The following is a 12115-nucleotide window of genomic DNA, read 5'->3' as shown; positions in this document are numbered from 1 at the left end:
TGGCAAGCGCATGGCTTTGTGGGATAGTGAATGTCCTTGAATAGACACTGATTCATCACTGCTGAATTTTTTAACATAACCATTTCAGTGTAAATATTTAAAAGTGTAAGCGTTCCAGGAATAATGCGAGGATTTAATGATGTGAATCATTCCTGCAGTCACAGTAGAATTCAGATGTGACACATCACATGGACATGCACTTGGTTGATTGTTAGTGTTTGTTTTTACAGTTCCTTTTTTTTATTGTTGTTCCAAACATGTTTGCTGCTGACAGAACATCAGATCTAAATACAATTAATGTTTTGCGTGCATGATGAATAAACAAAACTTTTAGGTTTTATTATTTTGAATGTTAATTTGTCGCATTTTAAAGGAGGTTATGTTAACATTATATTGCAATAAATACCCATCTTTAAATTTGAGATTATTTTATCCAGTATCTCTAGACATGATGAGGACGTGGAATAATGCCGTTATGGAACAGTTTCTTCATATCTTCAGGTTGTTGTCTTTCATTGCCGTCTAGAGGCACTATAATTATGACAGTAACATTTATGATTTTGTGACGCTAGCTTGCAAGGAGTTCAACTGTAATTACAAGTAGACCGCTAGATGGCAGTAATGTGATGTCTATTGTCTCGAGATACCTGTCGGCTGTTCTGAGCACATGCTTCCAGGGAATCCAGGCATGAAATGCTGAGAGAACATAGAGCACACAAACCACATTTTGGATAACATTTTACCCACACAAGTAATTTATTTTTTCGATTTTGTATTTCAATTGTTCAATGTTATTTTGTCAGCATGAATGGCTTTTATTATGTGTTTTATGTGTGTTGTGAAGATGAAATTAGTGAAGGAGAGTCGCGTGTCGCCTGGATGAACGCTGTTCTGCTCCTGAACACAACAACAACCCTTAAAGAATTACCAGGGTACCATAGGTAATATTACTGCTACAGAAACATTATAAATTAATACAGGATCTCAAGCTGTTTATTAGTATTACTCTCTTGGGTACTAGTATGGCTGCACTAACCTTGTTAGAGAAGACTGAGCTGATTGTCACTCGTGGCTCTATTTCAGGATCAAGGTTTTTATAGTTTTAGTAGTGGTTTTATAAGTTTGTTTTGAAACAAGCATAATTATAATAAATATAGCCTAATTAAAGAGTAAAATTAATTAGTCGACACAATAAAACCACACTGACAAGAGTCAGCTGTATAATCAAAGTGTATTTGAACTGTTGTTTGGTTTTTATACATCTCAGTTAGCAGCAAGCTCACAAGTTTGAAATGTTTTCAGTTTATACGGTTCATTCATTGCCATTCAATATTGCCAAGCTGTAAGCTACTCAAACCCAATCTTCTGACTCTTATAAGATAAAAGATATATTTTAACATAAATATATTAAATAAAAAGATAAAATGCTAAAAAGCTATTAGTTGGGGAAAAATTGTTACTAGAAAATCTACGATTATTAACAGCATAACTAAGCTACTTTTATACTACTGAAAATGTAGTAGTCGGTACATTTCGGTAGTCACTAATTTACACTGATGAAAAACATATCAAGTCACATTTTCTTTTACAATGCCTACTTACTGTGATCTATTATAAAAATAAAAAAAGGATTTCAAATACGTATTTAAGTTCCTCATTTCAAGAGAGATCTGCTTCATGTACACATTTTTTAATGTTAATGTCCTGAGAATACACCAGGTTTAGTTGAAGCTGAGTGTCCCTAGCTGTCTTCTCCTTTGTTTTGTGCTGATAATGAGACATGATGTGTACTCACTAGGTATGCACTACAGCTTCTGTCTGCTGGCCACACATCCCTTTGAGTGCTCCATCATCATAATCAATGGCAGGTTGAGCCGGCTGGGGTTTGAAGACCTTTACACAAACACTGTTCGTTTTACTTCTCCACGGCCATGGAGCTCAGAAGAAAGGCTGCCATCCTGTTGCCCTGTTCAAGGTATCGATTGGGACCCACTTGTTGGTATTATTATTTATTTATTTGTTTATTCAGCACTGGAATAATGGGATCTTTCCCCCTGCATATGTCAAGGGCATTTTTCCCCCAAGCAGAGCTTGATTTTTCATGTCCCCGGCCTGCAAAAACTTGCAGGCCTGCGCTGCTGTACTGATTAATTACATAAAGAAGCCTGATGGTTAAATTAGTGTGGTATATTACTTGAGAGACCTGAATTACTGTACTTGGTATTCCTCTCTCTGCTGAGGTCTGCACAAATACAGGCAGCTCACAATCCTTAACCTAAAATACCATGCTCTCCCCAACTCGGTCAAGATGTAGCATTTGAAACGTTTCACTTATTATGTCTATTAACAAAGTGAACAATGGTTTATGGTATATGACAATTTTTTTTTTACATTTACACTCTAAAAAAAAAATCAACATAAAAGGGTTAAAAAAAAAAAACCTGTACCTTAGATATATAAATGATTATTCATATGCAAATTATTTATATGCATAAATAAACTTGATAAGATTTTAATCTGTTATAATATTTACACCTTTATATATTAAACCAACAATGCATTATAACAAATAATGTTCTGTTCTCATTCTATAATGAATGATACTAATTAAACTATTAACCATGCATATAATATTAATACATAAAGTACATATAATAAATGGCTGTTAGTCATATATGAGAACATAAAACTCTTTGCAATGCATTATGAACCACTGGCAATGCATTATAGAAACTTTCATTAAAAGGCACCCAAACTTCATATTTGGTGTAATTTTATAATACACACAGCTTTAAACAGAGGACCTGAAATGCATTATAATGATTAATTATTTATAATCCACACTGAAGTGCATTTTTGGCTTTTCATGAATAAAAGTAACAACAGTTATAATCCATTATTATACTATAATTATAATACTACCTCAATTATAATACATTATAAAATCTTGAAACAGTAGACATGCATTATAATGAATTATGTTCTGCTCACATGCATTAATGCATTAAACAACTGTAAATATGTGCATAGATATCAATGCATTATGATATATTACGGTGGCTATAGTTATGAAAGAGAATGTCAAACTGTTTGCAGTGCATTTTATAAACTTCCTATTTTTTACAAAACTATGTATGCTTATACTTTAAAGAGCGCAAGAGCAGAAGCAATCATGTTTAGAACCTAAAATGTGTCTTTTTATTTATTTATCTCAAATAACTATACCTTTTGTATGCACCATTAAAGACTGGTTTATTTAGTCACTAATTCTTTGTTATAATAGGGTGCAAACTGATCAAAGTTTTAAATTAAATGTCAGTAAAAATGAAAGAATGAAACTGTTACATGTGAAACACAAAAGAACTCCAGTGCTGCCATGTACACATTGCTGTTTATATCACTGTTACTTTGTCGGGATATACAATAGCCGTCATAAGGTAGACATGAAAAATACAGTATTTAGGCCAGTTTAGTTCTCCTAAAAGCCTCAGTTTAAACTGTCAGGCATCTCAGTTGACCAGGCACAGGGTTAAAGGCTCTCCCGTGGAGTTCTGCCTCTTCACCATCAACACGCGCGATCCAGGTCAATGCAATTTGCTCTGCGGGCGAGTTCATTTTCACATGGCATTGAAATGCACGACCACACACGCCGTCTGCATTGCCTCAGGTCTGTTTCCTCTCTTCTGTCACCTAGAGCTAACCTTTCACATGATACAATTCTAAATAATTGGCCTTGATAATTAATCCTTGTGAAATGGTTTTCTAACAAGCCTAAATTGCATATTACAGTCTTTCACTTAAGCTGTGCTTTCTCAAATCAGAGCCGAAAGCTCACAATTAAAAGCCTGGGGGGTAAAACAGAGCCCAAAGAGCAACTGCACCCATGTGGTGTGTTCATGTCATGAATTGCTCCATCCTTGCCATTTAGACCCTTTTGTTGTTCAGAACTGTGATGTACTGACAATACAGAGTGTACAAAAATATTTTACAAAGCTGTAGCCTAAATGAAACAAATATTGGTTGGAAAGAATATTTTCGTCTTCAAAATTTCAGGTTTAAAGGAACATCCAAAAATCTTCTGAAAATTCCCTCCCCCTCAGGCCATCCAACATATTGATGAGTTCGTTTTCATTGGAACATCACATCACTTGCTCACCAGTGGATCCTCTGCAGTGAATGGGTGCCATCAGAATAAAATCAAAACACCTTAATGATGGATTTGTTTCTAACAAACATGCAGCTTTCCACTTCACAAAAAGGTCATGTGAGTCATGTGAATTACTCAATTTTTTTTATTGTGATGTTTTTATCAGCTGTTGGCACCCATTCCCTGCAGATGATAGACTGGTGAGCAAGTGATATAATACTAAATTTATCCAAATATTTTCCAATGAGTCCTTTAAATCCTGGATGAACTGAGAGCGAGTGAATATATGGCAAATTTTTATTTTTGGGTGAATTATTCCAGAATTTTTTTTTTTACTTTTTGTTTCTTTGTAATTATTTGTGAAATGTACTCGCAATTCTTGAGTGAAAAGTAGTTTTTAGTGTACTTGTTTAACAAAAACAGACCACACAGGAGTACCTGTTTTCTTGAGCCCCCTACAGGGTCTTTGAGTTCTGCTATACCTCACCCCAAAGGTGCATGTGAGCCCAGACTGATCTGAGATCAGAGACTCAGCCACGGGTGAGCCCTCTTACATGATTCCATGTCCTCAGGCTATGAAGTCTGAGCCGAGCTTTGGAGGGGCAAGAGGTGTAAAGGGATAAATGGAAACCGAATTCAACAGGCTGCTCCCATGCGTGTGTCATCAGCCAGTGCCACACAGACACTTTTTTTTCTTCCTGACAGAAGATGTTCAAGGCATTTTTCCCCATTCTTATCTTCTTTTTTAATCCTTCAAGGACAGGAAGAGCTCTAATGGGAGAATAAAGCATGTGACATCTACACATTTTTATAAAAAAAAAGAAAAGAAAAAAGAACATCACTGCTTGGGACTTTTGAAAGAACCCTCCTTTTGTGGGATTTAGCCCACCAGTCTGGGTTATTGACACCACAAGCATCTGTCTAACCCTTCAACACACTCATTTGGATGTCTGAGACCAGTTACTATCATTTTCGGACTTTCATCAAGTTTTTGGCTGGTACATTTGGTTTAGGGAATCAGAAGGTATTTGTTACACAAAGAGAGTTGCTCGCACAAACAGAGCTGTTAATTATGATTGGTTTGTTATTGCTCACCAGAGCATAACAAATCGCCATTATGTTGTTTTGCTGAGACTAATTTAATTGTAACAAAAGTAATTATCACTCATTTATATTGATGCCATAAGCAGAAGTAAGAGAGCACCTGCTGCCATAAACCTGTGCCTAAAAATAAACCTGGTGAAACCTAGCCTTGTGTTCTTCAACATATCACACATCAAGAACTTTCTCTCCTGCTGTATATTTGCAGAAAGAGAGTTACGTTCACTATGCATTATGTTTTTGGGTAACCTGTATAAAAAAATAAAAAAAATCATTAGGTTGATTGAATTTCTTAAAATGTGCATGTTTTGCAATTCTGAAGCAGTTGGTGCTTAAAATAATCGTGTTGAAATATCTCACAAAATCAACATTTATACTGTATTTCAAACAACTTGGTGCACCAAACACTATAACAGTAACAGTTGGTGGATAATTTTTGTGCACAAATAAATGATTCTACATAGACAATAAACTCCAGGCATTGCAAAAGAAGTTACAAAACGTATCAACATCATCAACAAAAGCAACAGTGCAAAAAAGACTGGCAAACTGTGAAAATGCAACATAATTCATCATTCACCCCCCATTGCATGCCAGGAAAACCTGCATTGTAAAGAAGTTTGAACTTAATTTTATACCATTGGAAAGAACACTAAATTCTGGATAAATTGTACAAGGTTTTGTACTTTGGAATAAATACTTAAGAAGTCATCTCTCTCTCTCACACACACACACACACACACACACACACATATATCTCAAATCTTCAAGTTTTCATTTCTATATGGTTGAATTGTTCAAAAGTAGAATATGCTTAATATTTTGAGGTTCATGCTTGAACAGAGATATTTTCTGCTACATTTACTTCACAATTATATTATTATATATTTCGGTTATAGGTATTAGGGTAAAAACACTCAAGTGAAGCTGCTTTGGAGATTATCAACATTTGATCAAGTGATTTGTTTTTTACAGTACATGAACTTTTTCCCTCTTCATTTCTTGACCATGCTAGAGGAGAACAAGCTAGGTTTTCCCACGTAATTTCAAGCCTGACTTATTGAATATCAATGAAACCTACTATTCCATAAGAAACGTACAGTAAAAATAGACAAAAACACCTGGGGCTAGTACATTTGGAGCGCCACCAATTACTAAACCTACCAAGGAGAACAACAGCGATTGTCCCTGAAAAGTTTTACCCATCCTTAACACTGATTTGTATTCAGCGTCTTGACTAGCCTACTCAAGTATGAATGTAGAGGACATCTTTCCATAGCACAATCTTCGCCCGGGGGACGGTTAAAAGATCCTAACGTATGTGGTGAAGGATATTTTTCTGGCCATCGTTTCGTCTGACGGTCTCACTGATATGACAACATTTTGCCCCTGTAAGGAGGTGTCAGTAACAGGCTCCAGCTGCCCAATCTTCAGGCCCGCCCGGCTCCGCAGGCTTTTTCCAGGAATGCATCCTTCAATGTTCATTCCATATTAATGTTTGTCAGGAGTGATTCCCGTGCTGTCTGGGGCGGAGGATTGACTGAAGACACTCGGAGAGCTGCATAATGAGAATCTTTAATATCGTCTCCCTGTCTCCCTCCGCTGCAGATGAGATTGTTTGGGGCTAAACTAGCGAATGCGCTAAAATACTATTTATTTTCTGATGGGCCTGTGGCATCTCTCGGGTTCTCTCTCTCTCTTCTCCATTACCTCCATCCGTGAGACCTGAGTGCTCATGTGAAAAGTTTGCATCACTAAAGAGGAAGAGGGAAATAACCTTGAGGGAGTAATTTGACTCCGTCACTTGTCTCCGTCTGACAGAAGAGGCGATTACAGCCTCGGCTCTCAGAACTCGAGTGTTTGCAAATACAGTATTCACGTACAGTTGGGCTTGGGCAGCTGTGTAATCACCACAGACCCCCCCGCCCGCCCCCAACCAATGTGACTCTTTCTTGCTGCAGTAATAAGGGAAGGAGATTTGAAATTTTCTCTCTCATCCCCCATGAATAACATTAAAAATGGAAACCGTCCGAAGCGGAGGACGATGATGAAGCCCCTCGTATTAATTATGGCTTTAAATAAATAATGCACCCTCGTCTGGATCTATTCTCTTCCGCTCGTTCATCCGCCCTCTTCATCTCGCTCTCATCCACAGTTCAGCACTTCTGATCAATCCTTCAAGGACGGTGGGAGATTGGATGATGGCCGAGACACACTTTCTTCCGGAGGCTTGAGAATTTCAGTGGAAGTGCTTTTTCTTCTTTTGTTCCTGGCATTACCACAGAATTGATCTGAAAAATGCACCAATTTCTAAAAGAAAAAAAAAAGCATTGGCAGTGAAATGATCGCAGTTTTTTGCTCGGCATCAGAAACTGAAAATAGCACAAAACCTCAGTGCTGGACTGACTGGAAATTCTCAGTGATGCATGATAAACATTTTTGGCAGGATTATAAACAAACAATATTATTCATAATAATAATAAAAATATATACTGTTATCTATCTATCATTACTAGTTGTAATTGGCATTGAAATGTTTCAAACAGCCTAGTGATACGGACTGTTGAATGCATGTGATCCAATATGCAAAACAACATGACATTATTAAATTTAAATTGCACTGCTGTACAACAGTTTGGGGTGGTTAATTTATTTTATTTTATTATTTTAAATATCACTAAAGCTGCATTTATGATCAAAGATACTATTATTAATAGAATATTATTACAGTTTACAGCAGTGGTTTACCGGCCTTTTTCGTGATTTTACCTCTAATTTTTGTTGTAGAGATATTTTCAATTAGCTTATAATATTTACCTCTTTGTTTTAGAAAACTACAGTTTTTAAGTATATATTGAACTCCATGTTTTCTGACTGAACATGGTAATTCTAGTGGATAAATTTACAAATGCAAATGTAAGAAATGTATACCCTCCTTTATTTCTTAGATTCTGACAGAATTTTTCAGTTTGCTTTCAAATACTTCAAAGAAAACTAAGTAGAGAGATGGGAAACATATGCCCCTCATTTTCAAAATAGTCACTATTGTGGCACTGTCCTGATTTATATCTATGATTTATATATATTTATATTTATATATAAAAAGAAATAAGAGTAAAGATATTCATAATGTTAATAAAGATTTATATTTTAAATAATTTCAAATAATTCTAATTGACATTCATCGTTATCGTCTCTTGAGCGAACAACACGAGACAGAAAAAAACAGTAATACAGTTACATAGAATTGTATGGAATGTTTGGCATTGTTCACAATTTATACAGATTAAATTGAATGATTCGATTTTTATATATAGGGAATTATGGGTTTAAAGTGTATAGGGTAATTAATCTGTCAACCTGCACCTTTGGTCAGCACACCCTCTGGAGCCGAGCAGGCCAGCAGGGGGCGCTCATCCTGTGAACTTTTGTCAGTTCAATGTAACATTATTATAAATGAAAGAAACTAGTATACAACACATTAACCAACTCCAAGCAGTTTGCATTTATTGTAAGAGCTTTTGTCTAGTTTACCTTGATTACTTTATTCCATGCAACTTAATTATAAAGTGCGACTTTTTTCTATTAGGTTTTGAGGTCATCTGTATACTAAATGTTGACAAAATGATAATTTGGCACATTTTTAACACATATAAAATGTAAAGCCTATCTCAGCAAAACAGACAAAAAAATAAATAAAGAAATAATAATAATAATAATAATAATAATTTTATATATATATATATATATATATATATATATATATATATATATATACACATATATATACATATATATATATATATAGGTTAAATCATTTTTAAATAAAAAGCTGTCTTCATTGCTCAAGGCTATGATGTAAGCTAAACTCTTTTGGCTAATAGAGAAGAGTCCTTAAATATGTCCTGCTCCAACAACTAAGATTTAAAGGTGAACATCAAGAATTATGCTGAAAATAATCAATATACATCTTCCACCAAGAATTGCACAGGCTTAAATCGACATGGACATTGTTACACAAGATTTCCCTTTAAACTCTTTTTTGATTCCAAGCTCTTTTACAGATTGGCTCGGCTTGTTTTTCCATTTTTCACGTCTTTGTCCTTGCTTTGTTATAATTCTCCTTAAAGTGCTGCTGATGTCAAGCCTTAAATCTCCCAGATTTATTGTCAGATAATTCATGAAGGTCTTTGTATTTGGCCGTTACTCTGCAGTCAAAGAGCCAGCCCTGTCTTGACATATCACACTTTCAGCCGCTTTGCCTTCAGTGTAGGGAGGGCAAACAAGACAGGAAAAGGCTTGTCTTGGCCGAACGGATAAAGTATGAAAGAGAAATGAATGAAAGAGTAACCGCCTCCTCCTTTCTCTTCTCAGCACTGGTGCAGAGTTGAGGTTGTCTGTGATAATCTTATCGAGCTATGATGGCGAGCGGACAGGGACAAAAGAGGCAGAGGCACGATGAAGGTCTGATGGGTTGCTGATTGCAAAGCTGTCCAGCGAAGAGACAGTTGCCATGGAAATGATGAATGACATGTGTCCCACCTGATAGGACGGGCACAGCAGTGGAGGGATGAATAGGAAGATTTGGGTGTGAGAGAAGATTAACAGCTTTAGGGCTTTTTGGTAGCAGTTTTCATTCCCACACACACATGAACAAGTACAATTACTTTAATACCAAGGAATCGAAGTTTCAGTGTGGACAGTTCAAATGTTTTAGTATATGGTTCTAAAATGACTATTTAGTCAAATTTATGTCAACCTAGGTTAAAAATGAATATGAATACATACATTTTATTTCGTATAGTTTAAGCTTTTATTATTATTATTTTTAATCAAATTTTTTCTTTCCATAGTTTATTTTAAAGTGATATAATATTTATACTTCTGAAAATTATATCACATCAAGTAATGTATATTCTTAAAATATATAATATTAATTTAATAATAAATCAATAATAAATAATGAACATTTGTATAACATTTATTTAGGTTAAATTATTATTATTAGTAAAATTCTGTTTAAAATATGATAAAATCATATAAAATAATAAATCCCAATATAAGTTTATTATTAATAATATTATTATTTGTTATTAATATTATATATATATTATATATATTATATATATGACTTAACATCACTGTCTGACATGGAAATTTCTTGTTGCAATGTAATACCAGATAACTTTTTATTTTATTTTTTTTTACCATATTTCCCTCATTTTACAAGGACAAAGTGATTTGGGGAGGGTGTGAAACGAGCTTGTGTTTGCTAATCCAACAGACACAACACGGCCTCCGGTCGCCTCCTCAGCGCTGACTGTGATAAATGAGTCTGGAAAAATGTGCAGCTTCACAGCAAACGCACTCACGGCTGCAACTTGAGGAGGACTTCAGCTATTTTTAGAGAGCTTTTCTCCACTCTTTCTCTTACTCTTCTCGCACTTCTCTAGAGTGTTTATCACCAGGTGAGGAAGCAGGTTCGGTCGCAGACAGTCGCTCAGCTAACCTGGGAAAAAGCTCTCTTTCACACACTGAACATAAACTAATTTTGGGCTCACTTGAGAGAATTGTTTCCTTCGTTAGGGAAGCTAAAGTGTGGTGTTCATCTCCCTCTGATTGCACTTTGGAGGTGCTTGAGGGGCCCAGACTCCCATTAGCCTGATGAGCTTACTCTGCTAACACAGCTTTATGGGACAAATTGCATACATATGTGGGTGGCTGGATTCATATATTGGACTTCAATGGTATTACAGGAAAGAAAATCAGTGTACAGTATTCTTAGAAGAGGAAATGAGTTCTGAGCTGACTTGTTCTTTCTTATCTTTGAGCAATAGATGTTAAAGAAGGTAGGATTGATTTACAGTAGCTTCCCTTCAAGCTTATGAAACCACAATCAAATAAAGGAATATTGTATGTTCAACACAAGCTCAATTGACAGCGCTTGTGGCATAATACTGATTGCCACAAAAACACTCTCCAAAAATCTGGATGACCGTGAGGCACTTTCAGTGGAAGTGAATGGGTCCAATCCATAAATGTCAATAGTGTAGCCACAAAATGTTAAGAATATTCCTGTAAACATGATTTTAATGTGAATAAATAACTTACTAACCTTATTATTTATGTGCAAAGTTATATACAATTTATAAAACCTTGTTGCCAACACAACATAAAACCTCATATTAAGGATGACTGTAAGGATGTGTGATATTTCTCTGGTTAATTACACTGTCAAAACTGTTGATTGATCTAAACTTGTATTAAACCTGTAATATCCCTTTATATATATCCTTATATAACAAATACATTAAAAGAATAAGCAGAAATCATTCAAAAAGCACCGTGTACTTCATGAACAGGTCCAGATTGCGTCTGTATCTAGTTTTCAACATACATTGTTGTGGTTAGACGTTTATCTTCATTGCAATCCCTCTCTCTGGACTTCCACGCAGGATCCAAAAGCGGCCCATCACATCCGATCATAACTCACGCCGGCTCTGGCACCGGCAGACTGCAGAACCAGTCTCATTGAGTATCTTCAGAGTTGATCAATATTTAATTTGGCCTTTAACAAGATCAGATTTAGCAAAGATATTCTGCTCTCCCTCTTGCAGGAACATGGCTGCTCTGGCCTTGGTGTGGAGTAGAGGAGGAGAAGTGCCAAGAGCCCTTTGGGTTTTATTAATATGAGTGCTTGACCTGTGTCTGCCCGACACACTACGCTGAGCTGGGAATACATTTTTCCTTTTTAAGTCCAGCTCTCACTTGAATTCCAGGGAGCAACAGCCCGGGGTATTTGTTCAAAAAGAAGAACACGTTTGACTTCGCCGAATCTTAATGGTAATTTCTGCACCTGTGACATTT

The 12115-nt window shown here is 35.7% G+C and overlaps 1 long non-coding RNA gene across 1 annotated transcript; it reads left to right on the top strand.

Annotated features, from left to right (window-relative positions):
- Window positions 1-626: 626 nt before the first annotated feature.
- LOC128029309 (uncharacterized) lies at window positions 627-11580 on the top strand. The gene is made up of 5 exons (XR_008187355.1): window positions 627-751; window positions 845-941; window positions 1799-1975; window positions 9623-9712; window positions 10533-11580. It is a non-coding gene; the product is annotated as an uncharacterized LOC128029309 (long non-coding RNA).
- The last annotated feature ends 535 nt before the right edge of the window (window positions 11581-12115 follow it).

The sequence above is a fragment of the Carassius gibelio genome, chromosome A15 (assembly GCF_023724105.1).
Source record: "Carassius gibelio isolate Cgi1373 ecotype wild population from Czech Republic chromosome A15, carGib1.2-hapl.c, whole genome shotgun sequence".
In the NCBI taxonomy this organism is placed as follows: Eukaryota; Metazoa; Chordata; class Actinopteri; order Cypriniformes; family Cyprinidae; genus Carassius; species Carassius gibelio.
Note: the sequence above shows the minus strand (reverse complement) of the source record. Positions and strands in the feature narration are given on the sequence as shown.